This window comes from Neolamprologus multifasciatus, chromosome 9 (genome assembly GCF_963576455.1).
Source record: "Neolamprologus multifasciatus chromosome 9, fNeoMul1.2, whole genome shotgun sequence".
In the NCBI taxonomy this organism is placed as follows: domain Eukaryota; kingdom Metazoa; phylum Chordata; class Actinopteri; order Cichliformes; family Cichlidae; genus Neolamprologus; species Neolamprologus multifasciatus.
The window spans coordinates 32,894,534-32,914,654 of NC_140447.1; the positions used below are offsets into that span (position 1 = coordinate 32,894,534).

The window sequence follows — 20,121 nt, forward strand, 5'->3', positions numbered from 1 at the left end:
TGTTGTTTGTGTTATTGTTACGGCTGCTTTGATGAGTTATGATTCAGTTTTTGCTGCATGTTATCATTAAATCCTGTTTCGCCTGGTTTGCGAGCAAAATAACGAGACAATGTGATTAGAGCTGAGTATCAATTTCAGTTCCTACAACTGCTTCAATTCCCATTTGATCCCCGATTGGATTAAAGTTTGGAAGTCAGAAATATTCTAATTCTCCTCCTTTCTCAGGACATATCCAGAGAAGGAGCTGTGCTGATTGTATCGTGATGGAAGCAAAGCAGCAAAAGTAAGAGGGAAGTAATGACGATGTGTTTCAAAGTAAAGCTTTGATCTTCTTTTGCTTTTACCTGGATGATGGAGAAGGAAACCGGCAGCTTCACAGTCTGTGAAATGCCGGCTTTCATCCCAGACGCCGTGTCCTGTACCTGCCGTCGGGTCGACCATCAGCACTTTGTGTTTACATCTTTGTGCGTTTACATGCTCTTCTTTGTTCTTTTAGCTGTTTGGCGCTTGTTGAAATAGTTTTGTGAAATTGAAATGTAAAAAATGAATTTAGGATTGAATTAATCGATATCACATTATTCAAACCAACATCGATTTGAATCGGGGAAATGTTTCAAAGCCAGCCCTAGTTGTGACATCAATGGGACTCATTTATTCAAAAAGATGGTTTTAAATCTCAAATGTGGAGGCAGAGCTGTGAGTTCTAGTGTTTCCATGCTGTTTCTGTAGTGTTGCTGTGTCCTCAGGAGGCTGTCTGTGTGTGATCTTTGACTCACAATAAACTGACATTCACTGACAGCATCAGAGGGAGCCTGGCTGCCTCATCTTGCTCACCTGTGTTGTGACATTTGAGCTACGCAGCACTTATTTTAGACCCACTTGGTGCCTTTTGGTCCACACATTTCCAGCGTCTGACATTCCCAATGTGAGACTGGGAAAGATGAAACAGAAATGTTGCTGTGAGGTTTCAGTGGTTTATACTGAGAAAAAGAAAGTCAGAAACAATTGAACTCAGATTGGTAATATGTTGATATTTGATCTTCTGAAAAGCTCAAATAGAATAGTCGACAAACCAGGAAGTGAAAGCCCCTTTTTAACCATGTGACTAAGAATTCAAACTGTGTTGCACTCACTCTTGTGTTCAGGGCGTCTCTCTGTGAGCAAACAGGTGACACAGTGCAGGACTGTGTGCAGAGTGCATGTCTGTACTTGAAGCTGTTCTGAAGTGTGCTTTCAACACCACATGCAACACAAACAGCAGAGCGCTGCCTTCTACACACAACACAGAAACAGACTCTTCAACAGGGCCACAGCCATGAATCAGTCATTAAACTTTTTCAAATGACTTTTTACATCTTTCTAATCCTTCTTTTTTGAACTTAACACATAAAAAGACAGTTTTACTATCATGTAGTGTTAGTCTCAACCCGTGCAGACTCAGTCTTTCTATACCTGCCATACCTAACAACAGCAACAACAACAGCATGTTGCATGTGTGCATTAGATTCATTTGTCTTAAACCACCTCTGTCCTGAACAGACAAGTCTTCAGCTCCTGCTGCAGATTCATCCAGGAACGTGTTTCAAACGGCTTTTCTACACACACAACGGACTCTCGGGGGTTTCTGATAAACAGCTCAAATGCATTCCAGTCATGAGAAGACATGTTTACTCTGTGTGTGTGTCTGTGTGTGTCAGTGCTGATGAATACTTCCTGATATTACCCAACAATACACACATTCAGACACTCCTGTCAGTGAAAACTCTGGGTTTATAAATATGGTTCAAATAAATCTTAGAAGTCCATGAATAAATACGTTTCCTGTTCATAAGAGCAGCCTCGGGTTTTAAATCTGACCTCCAGAGAGCTGCTTCATTTGTAATGAGCTCATTTGTTTTTTCTGCATCTATTCATCCATCTGAGTCATGCACAATGTTCCTTATATCATTAAAATGTCTAAAACCAGTAAAATCACAGAATAAATGTTGGGAACTTTCCACTGATAAACCAAACTACCGGTGGGCGTGGCCTTCTCTCTCTCTCTCTCGCTCGATTCTTGTAAAACAAAACTTACTGCGTAACTTTCTTTTTTCCCTCTCTTGGAGCTTTATTTCATAATAATTGACAATAAGCAGTGAAAAGCCCAGACTCCCAAACAGCTTCAGTTAAACTCATTTGACTTCACAGAGCCATCAAACAGAAGAATGACATTAAAATCAGGCCACAGCACAGGGCCTGTTCTCAACATAGATCTATGGTGCTGAGTCTGCTCTAGTTACGCTCGCTGACCTCTAGTGGCTCTCCCTCTGTGAGAGAGCTTTTCTTTCTCCTTTTCTTGTGTTGCAGGTCTGCCTCATGAGCCACAGCTGAAGTGTGTCCCAGCTCGTCAGCCACGGCATCTAATCTGCCATCCTAAGCTGCCACACCCCTGTGTGTGTGTGTGTGGTAGGTTAAACTCTGTGAAACCTTGGTTTTCTTTCTTTTATTGTAAGCAAAGCTGTGTTAATTAGTTCATCGATGTGGGAGCAGGTAGGGCTTCTCTGCCATTTTTGTTTCAATCGTTTTCTCCTGTTTCTGGTTAGACAGGGAGCTCAGCCATTGTATTTTGTTTTGGTTAGAGAGTTCTTGGTTTTATTTTTAGCTAAAGGGGGTGTTTTGTTTGCTGTTTTGGCCTTGGAGACCCTGAAGAAAAGAGCTTCCCGGTGTTCATTTTTACTTTAGTAGTTTTGTGCAATAAATCGTGTTTAATGACATCTATTTTCCAGTAGTTTGTTTTCTTTTTTCACTTTGTGTTACCCCCCCAGTCAACACTTCATTTTTAAGTGGGGCGTAACAGCTCTGCTCTCATGTTTTAGTCTATGAGTAGCTGCTGTTATAGCGCTGATATGACTGAAGTTCCTTTAACACCAACAGCAGATTTCCCCTTTATTGATTACAGAAACCAAATCACACCCATTATTTACCTGTTCTGGAAAATGACAAACAAAGAGTTTGAAGTTTGAAATATTGTATAATAGGAAGTCTTTTTTTTTTTAATGAATAAAAACTGTTAAAAGCCTAAAATCTTTTTGGCGACTGAATGGACAGGCCCCAGGGTGTCTGTCAGACCTACTGCAGCCTTATATGCCCCCTACAGCTCTAAGATCACCAAGGTGAGGCTGGTTCTTAGAGGTGATCGTGCATTTACTCACTGGATTTTAATAAACATGAGACTTATTTACTTATTTTTTATTAGCTATTTGGCATTGATGTTAATTGATATTGCTATTTTATTGTGTAATTTGTATGTTTGTACAGCACCACTGTTGTAATTAAAAGTGCTAAATAAATAAAAAAACAACGTTCTGCACATTTTCACTTTGATTTCAACCTTTATTTGGATCATTTTTACAGACAAACTCTGAAAGAACATTTCTTTATTGTCACGCTGTTTCAAATAAAGTTTAAACCCCGCCCCTAAACAGGGGCGTGTCCACAGTGGGGGCACCGACCCCATTGGGCGGCAGCGTGGATAGGACCGGTGCTGGAATGTAACAGAGTACATTTACTCGAGTACTTTACTGATTGAAGTATTCCTATCAGGATGTGTCAGACGTGATTGGAGCTGTGAGGATTCAGGTGTGAAGACGTTTGAACACAGCCACAGGTAAAACACTGCCCAGGTAATCACCAGCAGGACCTTTAAACCTTGCTGGGTGGATCTCTGGAGCTCCAAGAAAGTCCACAGCTGAGGGGAACTTGTTTTTTGGGGCCTGGGTCACAGCGAGGACGTCAGTGGAGTCCATGTTTAAGCCTCTTTGGGGAGAACGGGGAAGCTGAGCTGTTACTGTCTGAAATAAATAGCATGAATATGATTATTGTACAGAGCACAAAGCAGAAGCCACGTTGCTTCAGTTAAAGTCTTATTTGGTGTGTTTTCACTGAGGGTTGGGTGGCAGACACGTCTGAGCTCAGTCTGCTGTCAGAAACACTGCAGCACTCCAGGAATTCACTCTCACTCTTTCAGAAAGTCCCACAGGAGCCAAACAGCAGCCATAAAGGCGCTTCCTGCTGGGACGCTCGGCCTCACACCACAAGCAACATGTTCACAAAAACACTGAGCACAGCTTTTATTGTGAAATATTAGGAGGAAGCTGAGTAAAATTCAGGGAAATGAAGGACGCATTTGGAAGACTTCAAATTTGAACAGCCTTCGTCGCGTCCGTGTGATATAATTTCATACAAATGTGGCATTCGAAGCGTCCTCTCCCTGAATTTGGAAACACCCAATGTGATGCTAGAGAGCAGGAAGAACCAGTCTCAACAAGAGACACACACACCTGATTTCCTGTAACTGCAGAGGGGAGGAGCCACCCGAGCAGGTAATAAAAGGAAGAGAAACAGCTGAGCCTCCTTCAGAGCAGCAGGAGGACGGTGGAGCTGAGGCAGGTGAGTGTTAACACCACATTGTTGTAGTTTTGCTGTCAGAGTCTCTGAGTGTGTTTGTGTGACTGTAGAGCAGGGGTGTCAAACTCAAGTACACAGTGGGCCAAATTCAAAACTGGAACAAAGTCGCGGGCTAACATTAATATTTATTGAAATATATTTATTCCTCCAGATTTAAGAATGAATCTTTTCTTATGGACTCAAACACGTTTTGCTGAAAAACTGAATATGGAACAAGCAAAGCTTAATACTAAACAATACATATATTAGCTGTATAATACCAGTAGGCCAGCTCTAATAATCTGGTATGGCTTCAGAGTTTGACACCTATGCTGTAGAGGGAAGAAGAAGAGTCACAGTGAGCTCTGTAGCTGTGATTGGCTCAATAATCACCTTCAATGGACTGAACGCAGAGAACGAGCCGAGGAACCTGACAAACGTGTATGTGTGTGTGTGTGTGTGTGTGTCAATATTATATATATTGTCAGATTATTATGATATATTACAGCAGTGAGTTTGAACTCTGTGTCAAAGATTCAAGTTCCAGTTATTTATATTTCCTGTCACCTTAAATCGACGAGTATCTGTGACAGTGTGTATACAGATGTATCATATATAAGCGACAAATATTGTTCGTTTAATATGTTGGCATTAGTAAAATTGGCTCAATGCTGACTTTAATTATCCATAAAATCATCACATTCTCTGTGAGATTAAGGTCGACTATTGATGGCGTATATGTTAAAGTAAAGGCTTTAAAACCAAGTTAGTACAAACGTCACTAATGTCACATAACTTTGCTGACATGTGGCCAACAGTCATGTTTTAATGTTCATTATTAAACATTCGCACATAAATAAGTGACACAATATTCAGTACTTACTTTTAAAAGTTTGCTCTTCGGCTGCTCCGCTTCAAACATATTTTGGTTTTTTCCGAACAAAATATCCACACCCACCGCCGCGCTATGAATTGTGGTTTATTTTTTGGATAGAATAAGTTAAATGTCACCGCTCTTATTGTCCGGCTGGAAACAGGGGGGTGTCCACATTCAGAGGTCCACCTGAGGACCCGGCCTTTGCGGTCTATAAGTGGGTCGGGTCCTCTGGAGGCTGGGTAAGCTGGAAGTGAGCGCCTGTGAAACTGGTCGGTCTAGCCTTCAGAATTACGTCATGAGCTCTCTCGGTGGAGTGAAACTCTGCCATCGGCTCCTTGCTATCTGAAATATAACCAGACGCTGGCGTAAACTCTCGACCATCTCACACTTCTGTTTAATCGCTTTTCTTGTTGATTTTATTCAGGTGTGTGAAAACCACGAGGAACCCTCCTGGGAGATTAATAAAGTTTTATTTAATCTGATCTAATTTTATTTAATCTGATCTGGAGATTTTTGGGAGGGGCACTGAAATTCAGGGTTCTCCTGTAAAAATCAGGAGGGTTGGCATGTATGCCGGAGGCTGGGTGTGTCTCTCTCTTCTTTGCTTGGAATTGTTTGGCACATGTGTAGAGCTCCTCTGGTGCATTTCTTTTGTTTGAAGGTTGTGGTGGGAGTAAAGAGGGTCAGTCTGGGGACCTCATATACTTACTCACGTAGAATCTTTGATAACTATTAATATGAGAAGCTGGAGAAATAATTGAAGAAAGAAGCTGAGGATTGTTGGAGCATTTCTCAATAATATTAGAAACAGCTTTTGACTTCTCTGCGTTGACAGTGTCCTGATACCTGTACAGACGGTCTCTCAGCATCAGAAACACCTGCATCTGTTTCCACTTACGTTCAGCCTTCCTGCTCTCTCGTCCGGCTGAACGAGCGGCCTCGTTTATCCACGGGTCCGATTGTGGTTTCACAGTTTTAAAAGGAGCAACCTCATCAAGGACAGTTTGGCATTTATCATAAAAATTAGATGTCATCTGCTCGGCACCATCGCCGAGGGGAGATCTTAAACTCCTTAAAAGCACTAGAAAATAGTTCTGTTGCAGATGGGTTAAATACACAACAATGGGGTGTTGGAATAAGAGGAGGAAAATGGCAGTGAGATAAAAATATATCAAACACAACAGTGAAAAAACAGCATCACATGTTTCCATGTTTAGGACCGGTAACCCTAAAGACAGCACAAGATCCAGCGTATGAGCCTGTTTCTGGGTGTAGATCAGTCTCATGATAAACAGGCTCAAGAACGTCTCTGGGATTACTGCTGTTGTTTTAAAAGGGTTTATGTCATATTTATCTGAGAGATCTTTTACTGTTCGTATGAATCAAATGATGTCCGAATCAACAGTTGTGCCTTGTGGGGTACCTCAGGGATCCGTCTTGGGTCCAATGTCCTGGTCCTGCCTGCTCCCACTTCTCTGTGTTCCCTCTGTCTGTCTATGGTGTCACTGTGTCTGCTTGTGAGTCTGTTCAGTTCAGTGTGTTGTCTGGTTCTCTGTGTCTGTGAGTTTCCTGTTTTATTCTGAAGGTCCTTGTCTTATGTGAGTGTGTTCAGTTTACGTTTCCCCTGCCTCGTCTGTTGTGATTTCTCCCAGGTGTGTTCCCCTCCTGTCTCCCATCCCCTGATTACTGCTGTGTGCATTTAAGCCCTGTGTGTTCTCCTGCCTGTTGCTGGTTCGTCTGCGTTATTTGGTGTGTTATGGTCTGTGTATCGCCCTCCGTTGTGTCTCAGTGTCTCCCTACTTCTCTGGGTTTGGTTTTAGGTTTGTTTTTGTTAGTTGTTTAAGTTTATTCTCGCCTCGCCGTTTCTGTTTTTCATCCTCCTCACTAAATAAAGTTCACTCTCGTCACTCGTGACAGTAAGAGGTTGATCTTTGTCACAGACGCTTCTTGGAATGTGGTTTTGTGAGTTTTTGGAACGAAACAGGAGGAGCAGGTCTGTAGATGAGAGGAAGAAAGAACGAGGGAAAAAACGTGTGTGTTGTTCAGCTGGTCTGGGTGTGGTTCTTGATCAGACTGGTGTTCAGAGCTTAGATAAAGGTGCACAGGGATAAGAGAGGGGCTGCTGATGATCATGTCGATATTTCAGGGTCTGCATGCAGCTCTGCAGGTACCCACAGACTCTGCTGTACTTCATGTTTCTGTATCTCAGGATCAACTTTGAATCGTTTTCTGCTCCTGAAGCAACTGAAGTGACTCTAAAGAATTTTAGCTCCTCCTCTTTGTGGTTAGGCCAGACATCCTGGTTTTCACACTACTGTGACAAATAATAAAAATATATAAACATAGTCATTTTATGTAGCACTGTTTAGAACTATAGTGCTCTGACAAACCATTAAAAACAGATCTGTAAACTGAGAAGCAGAAAACCAACGAGCTTCACTTTAGTTTCATCTTGTCACCACCTGGCTCAAAAGCTGCAACAGAAACAAGGAGACGAAAACCTGAATTTCAGTGAGAAGAGGTTTTATCTTAAATACATAGCAAGTTGGCTAAAGTAGCTGTTACTACCAAGGCAAGGGCTAGTGAGCCTCCTCCTGAAAGCCTGCCTCAGGTATGCTTTTATCCAAAGCTGACTCGGTGTGGCCCATCGGCACCAGCTGAACTCACTGAGGAGATTAGGGGCTGCAGAGGGGCCTAAGAATCTTTAGAGAGGAGAAAACACAAAGACAAGGATTTCAGTCTGTAGATGTGCAAAGCTGGTAGAGACAGACCCTAAAAGACTGGCAGCTGTAACTGCAGCAAAAGCTGGTTCTACAAAGTATTGACTCAGGGGCTGAATAATTACGCACACCCCACGTTACAGTTATTTATTTGTAAAAATGTTTGGAAACATGTATGATTTTGGTTCCACTTCTCACGTGTTCACCACTTTGTGTTGGTCTTTCACCTGGAATTCCAATAACATTGATTCATGTTTGTGGCTGTAATGTGACAAAATGTGGGAAAGATCAAGGGGGCTGAATACTAGTGATGTGTCGGTCGCGAACGAAATGGCTCTTAGAGCTGGATCTTTGACGTGAACAACGCGAGCCGGCTCCTTATCACGAGCCGTGGGGTTTGTTTTTTTTTCTCTCACCCTCTTTGCTCCGTAAGTGGCTGATCTTTGTCACAGACGCTTCTTGGAATGTGGTTTTGTGAGTTTTGGGAACAAAACAGGAGGAGCAGGTCTGTAGATGAGAGGAAGAAAAACGAAGTGTTTGAGTCAACATCTCATTTACAACGAGGACAAAAACGAGGTGAGTGCTGCCCCACGTTCTTGTTTTTCTGCTGTCAGAGTGTGAGCGAGCTGGAGGTGGAAATCAGGAGCTGTTTATTTGGAGCTGAAGGTTTGGCTGTGTGTGTGTAGTGGTGCAATGGATCAGAAATCCGAACCGATCCCACTCCACGGTTCGGTACGCATGTGATCTGAAGATTCGAAAAAGAAAAAAAAGTATGTGTATGGACCGTCTGGTCAGTCTGTCAAGCGGTAGCTATAGCCAGCACTAGCGGTCCAAGTGGCGGAGCAGAGGAGTTTGAGGCATTTAAGCAGCCCTTTGCTGCCCAGCCCGACCAGGCTAAAGCTATTACAGAAGCTACTGGGGTGTTTAGCTGCAGACAGGAGGCCGTATTCTGTTGTGCAAAACAAGAGGTTTAAACTGTGATGAACGTGCTTGAGCCACGCTATGATATCTCGTTGCGCATCTACTTCAGTGACAAGATCGTTCCAAGCATGTATGAGCAGGAGAAGTTTAAAGTTATGGCTGAAATGTCCCAGGCATCTTCTGTTGACCAAACTACAAAGGGGTGGAGCTCCAGGGCAACGGAAAGCCACAGACACTGAATGTAAACTGAAAGGTGCACAGGGATAAGAGAGGGGCTGCTGATGATCATGTCGATATTTCAGGGTCTGCATGCAGCTCTGCAGGTAACCACGGACTCTGCTGTACTTCATGTTTCTGTATCTCAGGATCAACTTTGAATCGTTTTCTGCTCCTGAAGCAACTGAAGTGACTCTAAAGAATTTTAGCTCCTCCTCTTTGTGGTTAGGCCAGACATCCTGGTTTTCACACTACTGTGACAAATAATAAGAAAATGAATAATAAAAATAATGTCAATCATAATCATTTTATGTAGCACTGTTTAGAACTATAGTGCTCTGAACAAACAATGAAAAACAGATCTGTAAACATAGACTGAGAAGCAGAAAACCAACGAGCTTCACTTTAGTTTCATCTTTAGAAAGAAGAAAACACAACAACAAAACAATAAACAATATTAATAAAAACAAAGCAATAAATAAATTCCAACATTAAAAACATCCAATGACACAGAGCTGAGAGTAAGTCACACAGGAAAACATGCAGAAAGAAGAAAGAGAGAAAAACGAATGAACAAACGGTGCTGTGCAAAGAAGAAAGGTGGACAGTAGAAATACAGCAGTGTGTGAATGCTGGGCCTCTGCAGATGATGTTGATCTGTGAGCAGATGTGGAGCCAACAGAGCAGCTTGTAACAACTGAGCCTTTTAACTGAAACTAATGCTTTCTGCATTTATGGATCATGGAGTTTCAAAGAACAAAAGGAATTATTTGTAAATACCATTATTATTTTACATTTTAACATGGATTTTAATGTTTTTAATGTTTCAACACATTTTATTAAATTAGAATTTTAACATGATTACTAACCAATAAGTTTATTAACTAAAATAAATAAACCAGTTAAAGAAAAAAAGGAAAATGTAAAATAACCCTCAAAAATGTCATTATGATTGTTTAGAGAAGCTGGAGAGGAAATACAGTGGAAATCCAAATCCTCTCAAAGTTACAAACCACAGAGAAACTGGAAATAAAACGTTTTAATCGAGCTGGAAAACAGCACATCTGCCCACATGTGTTGATGGGTCTCTCAGTCCCTGTTATGTCAGTTCCACTCTGAACACTGATACATGTTAAGTGTAATTTATTAAGAATTTGCTTACAACCTAAAATGTCTTTGCTACCTCCGTCCACCTTGGTAACGTTTGGTTTTCTTAATGTTAGAGGACTTCATAGGAAACTGATTTTATAACTTGAAATCACCCTGATTTGATATTTTTAAAATAAACATCGAGGTCTGGAGAGGACCATCTTATTTGTGAATTATACTCATCACATGTGAGTCAGCGCAGAGAAAGTGGACAGGGTGGAGGTTTGGCTGCAGTTTTTCCCAACAGTTTGAAACGATCCACTATTAAGGTGGAAATGTGTGTAGTTTTGATGTGCTGGTGTGAAAGGTCTGAAACGCCTGCTGTCTGTGCAGTTATCTACCTACGAAGACCAAATAAGAGTCACTGAGCTGAACTCTCACATTTTAGTAGAAGCAGGTTAAACACGAGCTTGAAAGGTTGTCTTGGTACCGATCCACGGTGTACTTGGGCTCTTGCTCCATGACTGAAATATACTGCATCATCGTAAATTAGACCAGTGGAAGAAAATGGTTGGAGGCTATTTGAAAAATTAGGTAGAGGATCAATAGGGGGTCCATGGCCCTATGGGGGACACTCCCATAGGGCTTAATATCTGGGACTCTCCATCAGTTCCTCTTACGGAAGCAGATTTGCGTCACGAAAACGTGAAAACGCGCCAAACGCGCGTCAGTGTAGCGCGCCTGGTGCGATTGACTCACGAAAAAAAACACGCGCGTGAGTTTTTGTGTTGCATTTTGTGCATACGCGCGTTTCGCGTCTACCGCTCGAGTTGGAAAAATCTGAACTCCAGCGTCAAATCGCGCCGCGACAACCAATCTGGAGCCTGGTGACGTGGCTGTGACCTAGGTCAAAGGGGCAGATCCAGCCAAAGCCCTTCATTCTTCAATGGAGGGAAGGCTAATCAACGCCGTAGCAAACAACCAGGAGCTGTACGACACCAGCTGCTTTCTGTACCGAGACAGGAATATAAAGGACGAGCTTGGAGGAAGATATGTGAAGAGATCGGGCAACCTGGTAAGTTCATTCATTCCTCTTTTGAAAGTTTTCGCTGACCCGGGGAAGCCGCACAAAGGCTAGCAAGCCAACGCTATTTTCCTACAGACGTACAAATTCTGCTTTTATGCATGTTGTCATATAGGAATATATTGTTTATTAATAAACAGCACACAGTGGTCCCGCTGTTCATCCGTCACTGCTTCGCTTTTCCTCTGATCTTTTTATTACAGTACAGCATTGCATTCTGCAGCCTGATTGACAAATCTGTTTTACAGGCCCACAGAGGAGGACGGCTCCGAGGCAGATGAGGGACGGGTCCCAGGACGGTCCATCGGTGGTGGAGCTGGCCATCCTGGAGTCCCTGAAGAGGCCACACCAGTCTCCAATGGAGCATTTCCTCCTCAGCCTTGTTCCTGCTCTGGAGAGCAGCTGGGTCCTTTTTATTCCTGTCTCTCTGTAAATACTTATATTTTACATATTTATGTTTAATGTTTTTCTGTTTGAGAATTTTAATATTATTTCAAATAAATGTTTATAATGACTAATGTCTCAGTTCTACTACACAGCAAATGTTGGCACACGACTTGACACATGTAGAATTTATTTCATATTATACTAATGACAAAATATACTAATACAGTGGGATGCAAAAGTTTGCTTGTATCATTAATATTTTTGAAAATTAATCTGTGATAAGACAGCTTATCAAGATAGAATATGCTAGATAGAACCATATAACTAAAGATGAACCAAACTGTTCACAGTTTTATCTAGCTCTCAGTTTTAAGAAAGGCTGTTGACCCCTGTTATAGAGTCTGACAGCTGCTGGGATTATATACAAATATTCAACTATCCCAGAATTAAACCAGGTCTAAATAAAAAGGAGTGAGTATCACTACAAAGATTAACTCAGTGGTCCTAATGCTACAGTTTGATATCAGCAAACACCGAGAGCATAAACTGATATGACACCACAGCCATGCTATCATTCAAACACTGATAACAGCATAAATCGTATTAAATCAGGACTTGATGAGACCTTTCAAGTATCACTAGAAATATTATAAACAGTCGTCTCCGTACCACAGTTTGCTTTCAGTAAACACCGACAGCATTCACTGTTAGCATACCACATCCATGTTAGCAGTGTATAAACAATGGTTTAGCATATATTAGCACAGGTATCAATGAAGGACTACTTTATTAAACACTTTTACTAACCGCAGGCAGATGGACAGGCGCTCTGCAGGTGGGATTGAGCGCCTGTAGTTGGTGTCTAGGCGGGCGATTCTGGGACCAACGCGGGACAGCAGGTCCTCAAACTGGGCGAGTGAAAGACGGTGGTATCGCTGAAATCGGCCGTCATCCAGGTGCAGCTCCTGGAGCAAGTGGTGAAACTCACCAAACTGCTCACGCCTCTGGAGGACCTGATGGACCCAGGTACGGCGAGGACGTCCTTAACGCCGCTGCTCTGCTCTCCACAGTAAATAGAGAAGGAAGACTCTCTCTTCAAACGCTAGCTCGACAGCTACCATCTAGCAAAGATACCGGTCTGGCGCAACTTCCTCCCACATCCCTCCCACATTTCCGGTTCACGCGCGTCAAAACATGCAATTTTGAGGCGCAATGGATTTTTCTTGGACACGCGTGGAGGTGCGAATGTGCACGCATCAAATTAGGGGCATTTGGGGCGTTTTCACTCGCGTCTATCGCGTTCGGTGTGAACACACAGAACTGAAGAAGCTTCTGAGGTGAAACTTAAAGAAGTCCAGATGCTTTTCTTTCCGAGCTCCTTAGACCATGATGACCTGGATGACTGAGAAGCTTCACAGACAACAGGTTAACTTCTAGAACAGCCTTTCTTGTTTAAGATTTAGAGATGAAAAAGGTTCAGAATTTACTTCAGACAAAAACACAGAACAATTCTATGCTGCATTCACTTAAGAATGCTTAACAGAAAAATACAAATGAAACTGACAAAACATTATACAAACATTCTTTAAATCAGCATGAAGACAACTGTGGCTGACTTTGACAAGAAGGTTGATGAGTTTTGTGCCTCAGTTCACCTCAGAGGTGAATAAACACAGTGAGTGCAGAGCAGAGGCAGCAAATGTACAGTCAGGGGTTAAAGTGGATTCAGCAGGTGGAGGAAACCTAAAATTGGTGGTAATGGCTCAGTGTGGGGAAAAGAAACATAATTCACAATCATTTCTACTGAGAGCTCCAGTGCATGTTCCTAGTGTACAGGCTGTGATCAGCTGACCTGCTGCTCTCTGTGCATGTACACACCTGAATTCAACCAGATGTGAGCAGATGTTTCCTGGCTGATTTCATCCTCTACACTGACAGTACACTGTTTATCCTGTCTGTTTGGTTGATGGCACACACTGTGTGTGATTTTTATTGTAGAAAGAATGACACGGGTGTGTTCAGCTGTTATATCTGCCACTTTGATGTGTCAGAAGGTTAGAATAGATTTTAGTCTATAAATTGATTCCATGATTTGTTATTAACTCCAATTGCTTATTTGTACTATGCTTTCAACTCAGAGTGCAATGGAACATGTTGCGAAATCAGTTTCACCCCGGTTCTTTTTATTCCTCGGGCTTCCAGAGACGGTACCGGGACTCAGTAGTCAATTCACAACTCTCTTTATTACTTCGCACTCATTGATTATACCTTCTAGAAGGGAGATGTACAGGAGCCCGGAATTCCTCTGCAGATCTCAACTCCTTTGTCTGTTTCAACCAGTTTTGTAGAAGCGACCCTATCATAAAACCCCCATGGTGTGCTGCTAACTCTGTGTATGTGTGTGCACGTGAGTGACTGTGCATGTAGGTGTGGGTGTGTCGTAACTTTCAAAGCACTGTGTTTACATGCTTGTGTGTGTGCGAGCATGTGAATGCCTGCGTGTACGCGTTCCTGTGTGTAAGTGCATGTGTATATATTATGGGTGCAACGATTGTCGTATCGATATTGAACCATTCGATACAGTGCTTTTATTTTTTTTTTGCTTTTTTTTTTACGTGAGCCAGAGACAGTGGAAATATTTAAATCTTTCAAAATCTGGGCAAAAACCACAGCAAAGCATGTAGTAGTGTCCACAGTGTCCATGTCATGCTGTGCCTCCAAAGCTTTCCCATTATTAATTTCATCTTGGTGTGACATATGATAATGCCCTCTGCCCTCTTGATGGTTAGTTGATTGGTACCATGATGAACCATGAACCATTTTGCAATACAGCAAGGCAATGATCCAACATACACCGGCAAGTCCACCTCTAAATGGCTCCAAAAACAAAAAGAGAAACAAGTGCTGCATTTGCTATATAAGTCATTTATATATAGCAATTTCTATCACTTTTGAGGGTAAAAAAAAGTCACGCTGTTGACGTAGAAGTCTCAAAAATACAAAAGTACATATCAAATACGACACGCTTGGCTTTAAAGGGTTAATCACAGCTGGAATTAACTGATAAGACCCCGAAATTCTCACACTCACACAGGTTTCGCCTTTAAATCAGCAAAATCAGCTTTCTTAACTCATGATATCAGCGATACCTAGGAACAGCCCTGTTGTGTTTTTGTGTTTTGTTTCTTTTCAAATTGAGTTGTCTATGAATGAATTAAAACACTTGTATTTACCGTGAGCGTTGATAAACCAGAAAATTGCTGTTTTTACAGTTCTGACACCTGTTGAATCTTCACATGATAAATGATGGCGACACATACAGAAGTCCTTCTGCAGACCTTGGAGGACTTGGGAGGTGATGACTTCAAAAAATTCAAGTGGATACTGTGTCAGAAGGGGGCCCTGGAAGATTTCCCATCAATCCCAACAAGTCGGCTGGAGAAGGCAGACAGGCTGGACACAGTCAATCAAATGTTCCAGACCTACTCAACCAATACCGTTAAAGTTACTAAAATGGCTTTGGTGAAGATTGACAAAAATGATCTGCTGAAAAATTTGAAAGACATAACCTCAGAACCCACAGGTAAATCAGGGAAGGATTAATAAGTGGGATATTACAAAGTTATTAAGAAAGAAAGCAATAAAAACATTGATTAGTTCACATTACTTCCACAGCTGGTTTGAAAAGGACAACTGGTTAGAATATTCAGTCAACCAGAATGCAGCTTTCTGCTTCCCATGTAGAGTGTTTGGCAAAAACATCAAACATGATAGTTTGGTCAGTAGCGGTTGCAAGAACTGGAAGAAAGCTTTAGTCATCTTTGGCAAGCATGAGATGGCTCAAACACATAAGGACAGTGTTGTTACATGGAAAAGCTACCAGGGAACTAGCAAACAGGGAAACGTTGCACAGATGATAGCAACTGCAAATGTGAGTGAGATAGTCGAAAGAAGAGAGTATCTCAGACGAATTGTTGCAGTCACCTCTATGTTAGGGAGACAGGGACTCCCTTTTCATGGCCATGATGAAGGTGAAGACAGCCCAAACAGAGGGAATTTTCTTGCGTGCATGGAGCTTTTAAAGGAGTTTGATCCTTTTCTTCAAAAACATAATCCCCCATCAAATGCACAGTATATCTCGCCAACATCCCAGAATGACATGATTGACTGTTGTGCCCAGGAAGTTACTAGTGTCATTGTATCTGAAATGACAAAGTCTAAAGTCTATGCCATCATGGCAGATGAGGCAAGGGATGAAAAGGCAGAGCAGTTAGCTGTTTGTGTCAGGTATGTGTCAGAGGGGGCAGTAAAGGAGCGTTTCCTTGCACTAGCAGAGATAAAATCATTTGATGCCCAGTCCATTGCAAATGAGATTCAGCAGCAGATCCAAAACTATGGTCTTGCAGAGCTTAAATGTGTAGCACAAACATATGATGGTGCAGCCGTTATGAGTGGCTCCACTGGAGGTGTACAAGGCTCCATCCTGAGGCTATCTATGTGCATTGTTATGCTCATCAACTTAACCTGGTTTTGTGCAATACTTGCAAGGCTGTCCCAGAGGCTGTGGAGCTTTTCAGCTTGTTGGAGTGTGTGTATTCTTTCTTCAGCACCTCCCTAGTCAATCATCATAAGTTTATGGAGACTCAGGCAAAGCTTGGATTGACAAAAACTGAGCTTGTGCAACTTTCAAACACTCGCTGGGCATGTCAGTTGTGATCAATCAGTGCAGTTCTTGAGACATTGCCTGCCATTTTGGAGTGCCTATCTGCAATTGGATCCCCCATAGCTGTTGGTCTCAGAGCAAAGCTCTACAAGTTCTCAGAAGTCTATGCACTACTGATGTTTCAGTCGATTCTGTCTGTAACCGAAGGACTCCACAAATTCCTGCAGAAAGAGACTTTAGACCTGGCAGAAGCTTTTATCTGCAAACAAGCTGTGTGACACACTTAAGGGCAAACACTCAGATGCATTTGCTACAGAGCTTTATGAGAAAACCAAGGCCCTGTGTAAAACCCACAGTATCCCTGAACCAAGTGCCAAGACAAGGCACAAACAGAGGAAAATGGAGGATATTGTCCTGGAGGCAACTGTGGGTTCACGCACTGAATTGAACAACTCAGACACATTGAAAAGAGAGTTACTTTTCCCTTGTGTGGATTGGATGTTTGGCGAGCTTGATCAAACATTTTGCAGTGTAGATGCAGGGCTGCTAAAAGGCATCCAGGCATGCAGTCCTACATCTGAGAACTTCTTGAGTGAACCACACTTGAATGAACTTGCAAAGCACTACAGACTTGACCTGAAAAAAGAGGAGGTTCTGGTGGCCAGAAACTTTCTTACCTGGAAAACCGAGGCTGGATGTCCACCCAAAAATATGTTGTCTGTGTACAACCTCCTTGATTCAGACATGTTTCCCTCTCTGAAGGCAAACATCCAAGTTGCCCTAACAGTGCTTGTCAGCAGCTGCTCGTGCGAAAGGTCCCTTAGTGCACTGCGTCGGCTGCACTCCTGGCTGCGTCACGGGCAGGGCGTAGGTGTTGATAGCCCGGATCTTGTTCTTACCGTTCAGCTGACTCCTCAGGACTTGCCTGACCCTCTGCAGGTACTTGGTGGTTGCAGCTTTCCTAGCGGCCTCTTCATGGTTCCCATTCGCCTGCGGGATCCCCAGGTACTTGTAACTGTCCTCTATGTCTGCAATGTTGCCTTCTGGTAGCTCAATCCCCTCAGTTCTTACTACCTTCCCTCTCTTTGTTACCATCCGACTACACTTCTCCAGGCCGAATGACATCCCGATCTCATTGCTGTATATCCTGGTAGTGTGGAGCAGTGAGCCGATGTCTCGTTCACTCTTGGCATACAGCTTGATGTCATCCATGTACAGGAGGTGGCTGACAACTGTTCTGTTCCGTAGTCGGTATCCGTAGCCAGTCTTGTTAATGATCTCACTGAGGGGGTTCAGGCCTATGCAGAACAGCAGTGGGGACAGAGCATCTCCTTGGTAGATCCCGCACTTGATGGTGACTTGTGCTATGGGCTTGGAGTTGGTCTTTAGTGTTGTTCGCCGCATCCCCATTGAGTTCCTGATGAAGGCTCTCAGGGTCCTGTTGATCTTGTATAGTTCTAGGCATTCCAGGATCCAGCTGTGGGGCATTGAGTCATAGGCCTTCTTGTAATCAATCCAGGCAGTGCACAGGTTGGTCAGTCTGGTCTTGCAGTCTCGGCTGACTGCTCTGTCTACCAGTAGCTGGTGTTTTGCACCTCTGGTATTCTTGTCCATCCCTTTCTGTGCCCCGCTCATGTATTGACCCATGTGCCTGTTCATCTTAGCCGCTATGATGCCTGACAGGAGCTTCCATGTGGTGCTGAGGCAGGTTATTGGTCGGTAGTTGGAGGGGACCGGTCCCTTCTGGGGGTCCTTGAGGATCAGGACTGTCCGGCCCTCAGTTAGCCATTCCGGGTGTCTCTCGTCAACTAGCAGCTAGTTCATTTGTGCTGCTGCTATATATGCTATAAAAAAAACACCCAGCACACCCCTGCGGGTGGTTTATCCTTCAAGCTCGGGTCCTCTACCAGAGGCCTGGGAGCTTGAGGGTCACTGACTATGTGTTAATAGACCTCTCTGCATTGAATCATATCTGTTATTAATCTCTGTCTCTCTTCCACAGCATGTCTTTATCCTGCCTTCCTTCTCTCACCCCAACTGGTCACAGCAGATGGCCCCGCCCCTCTCTGAGCCTGGAGGTTTCTTCCTGTTAAAAGGGAGTTTTTCCTTCTCACTGTCGCCAAAGCGCTTGCTCATAGGGGGTCATATGATTTTGGGGTTTTTCTCTGTATCTATTATTGTACGATCTGCTGTACAATATAAAGCGCCTTGAGGCAACTGTTGTTGTGATTTGGTGCTATATAAATAAAGTTGAATTGAAAATTGAATAAATTTGGTCACAGAGGACAAGAATATAGAGACTGTTCAACGGACACCTGTCAAGGGTTTCGAGCCAGCAAACAGTGTTGTTGATTTGGCAGAGTCCAATTTACAAACTGCATGGTTCTGTGCTGGCGGTTTTTTGTCTGCTGGCTCCGCTGAAGCCGAAGAAGGGAGTGGAGATGTGGCGGGATGCCGATGGCGAGGGCGTTGTCCACTCCATAGGGGGAGGGGAGGAAGACGGAGCAGCAACAGGTGAAGGGGAGCCCATCCATGCAGCTGAGCATAGCAAGCGGCGAGGGTTTTTAGGAGGGCAGGAGAATTCTCCTTGCCCGGACCGCCCAAGCCAAACGGCTCAAATATGAAACTTGTTCTCAAATCCGTAACTATTTGTGTTCATTTTTTAATGTCCAAAACTCATGAAAAGGCAATGGATGACATCAAAGACTACTACCTGTAGATGCCTCTTGTAGTTATCTGCAGCATAGATTACACTTCGGCAGTAATCCCACAGCTGTGCGAGCCATTCCTCCTCTGCGGCAATACCCAAGTCTGCTGGGTCCATGTTGGGTGTATTCTTCTATCATGTAATGCATTAGCAGACCATGGAGTTGAAGTGAGAAGGAGGAACCAAATGCAAGATTCTGTAGTAAAGAGCAGTGGATTTATTCACAGTGAGTGGAAAACAACTAAAACACTACACACGGAAAATAAGCAGATTTATAAGGACCCCCGTGCAGGACAACCCACGAGGACCACCAGGGTCCCCAGACCCAGGCCATGACATTTTGAATTTAATTCTGGATTTAACAATGGAGCCAATGAAGGGAAGCCAAAACAGGGGAAATCTGCTCTCTCTTTCTAGTCCCTGTCAGGACTCTTGCTGCAGCATTTTGGATTAGCTGAAGGCTTTTAGGGAGTTTTTTGGACATCCTGATAATAATGAATTACAGTCGTCCAGCCTGGAAGTAACAAATGCATGAACTAGTTTTTCAGCATCACTCTGAGACAGGATATTTCTAACTTTAGAGATGTTGCACAAATGGAAGAACGCAGTACACCATAGTAACAGCTGACACGCTCTGATCAAACGCTGTCAACAGCCAATCAGCTCTCTGAACAAAGCAGCAAGCAGACCAATGACTGCATTCATTTCCAAGTTTAAAGCAGTGAAGAACACAGTCTGTAGGTGAGGAAGAATTTAGTGAGAGCAGATGTTTGGATGGAATTCCTCCAGTTAACAGCTGGAACGTCCATCTGGATTGTTGGGCTGGTTGTTGGGGTTCCTACAGAGCTCAGAGTGGACACACCAAGGTTCTTCTAATGAATGAAAGTCCAAACTCAAACTAGGAGGGAAAAACATTTTCATCAACTTCAATAAAAATCCAAAGATTAGAGAAAGTGAAGCAACAATGAGTCCTAGTACAGTCCCAGCACTGAAGTCTCTGCTGCTCTTTATACTGGATGTGCTGCATCACTG

General features: G+C 43.1%; 1 protein-coding gene and 1 pseudogene across 1 annotated transcript in view; both read left to right on the forward strand.

Moving 5' to 3' along the window:
* LOC146511953 (uncharacterized) overlaps positions 1–20,121 on the forward strand; it is a 329,039-nt gene that overhangs the window by 158,582 nt on the left and 150,336 nt on the right. The window lies entirely within an intron of this gene.
* LOC146511961 (zinc finger MYM-type protein 1-like) lies at positions 15,184–17,536 on the forward strand (annotated as a pseudogene).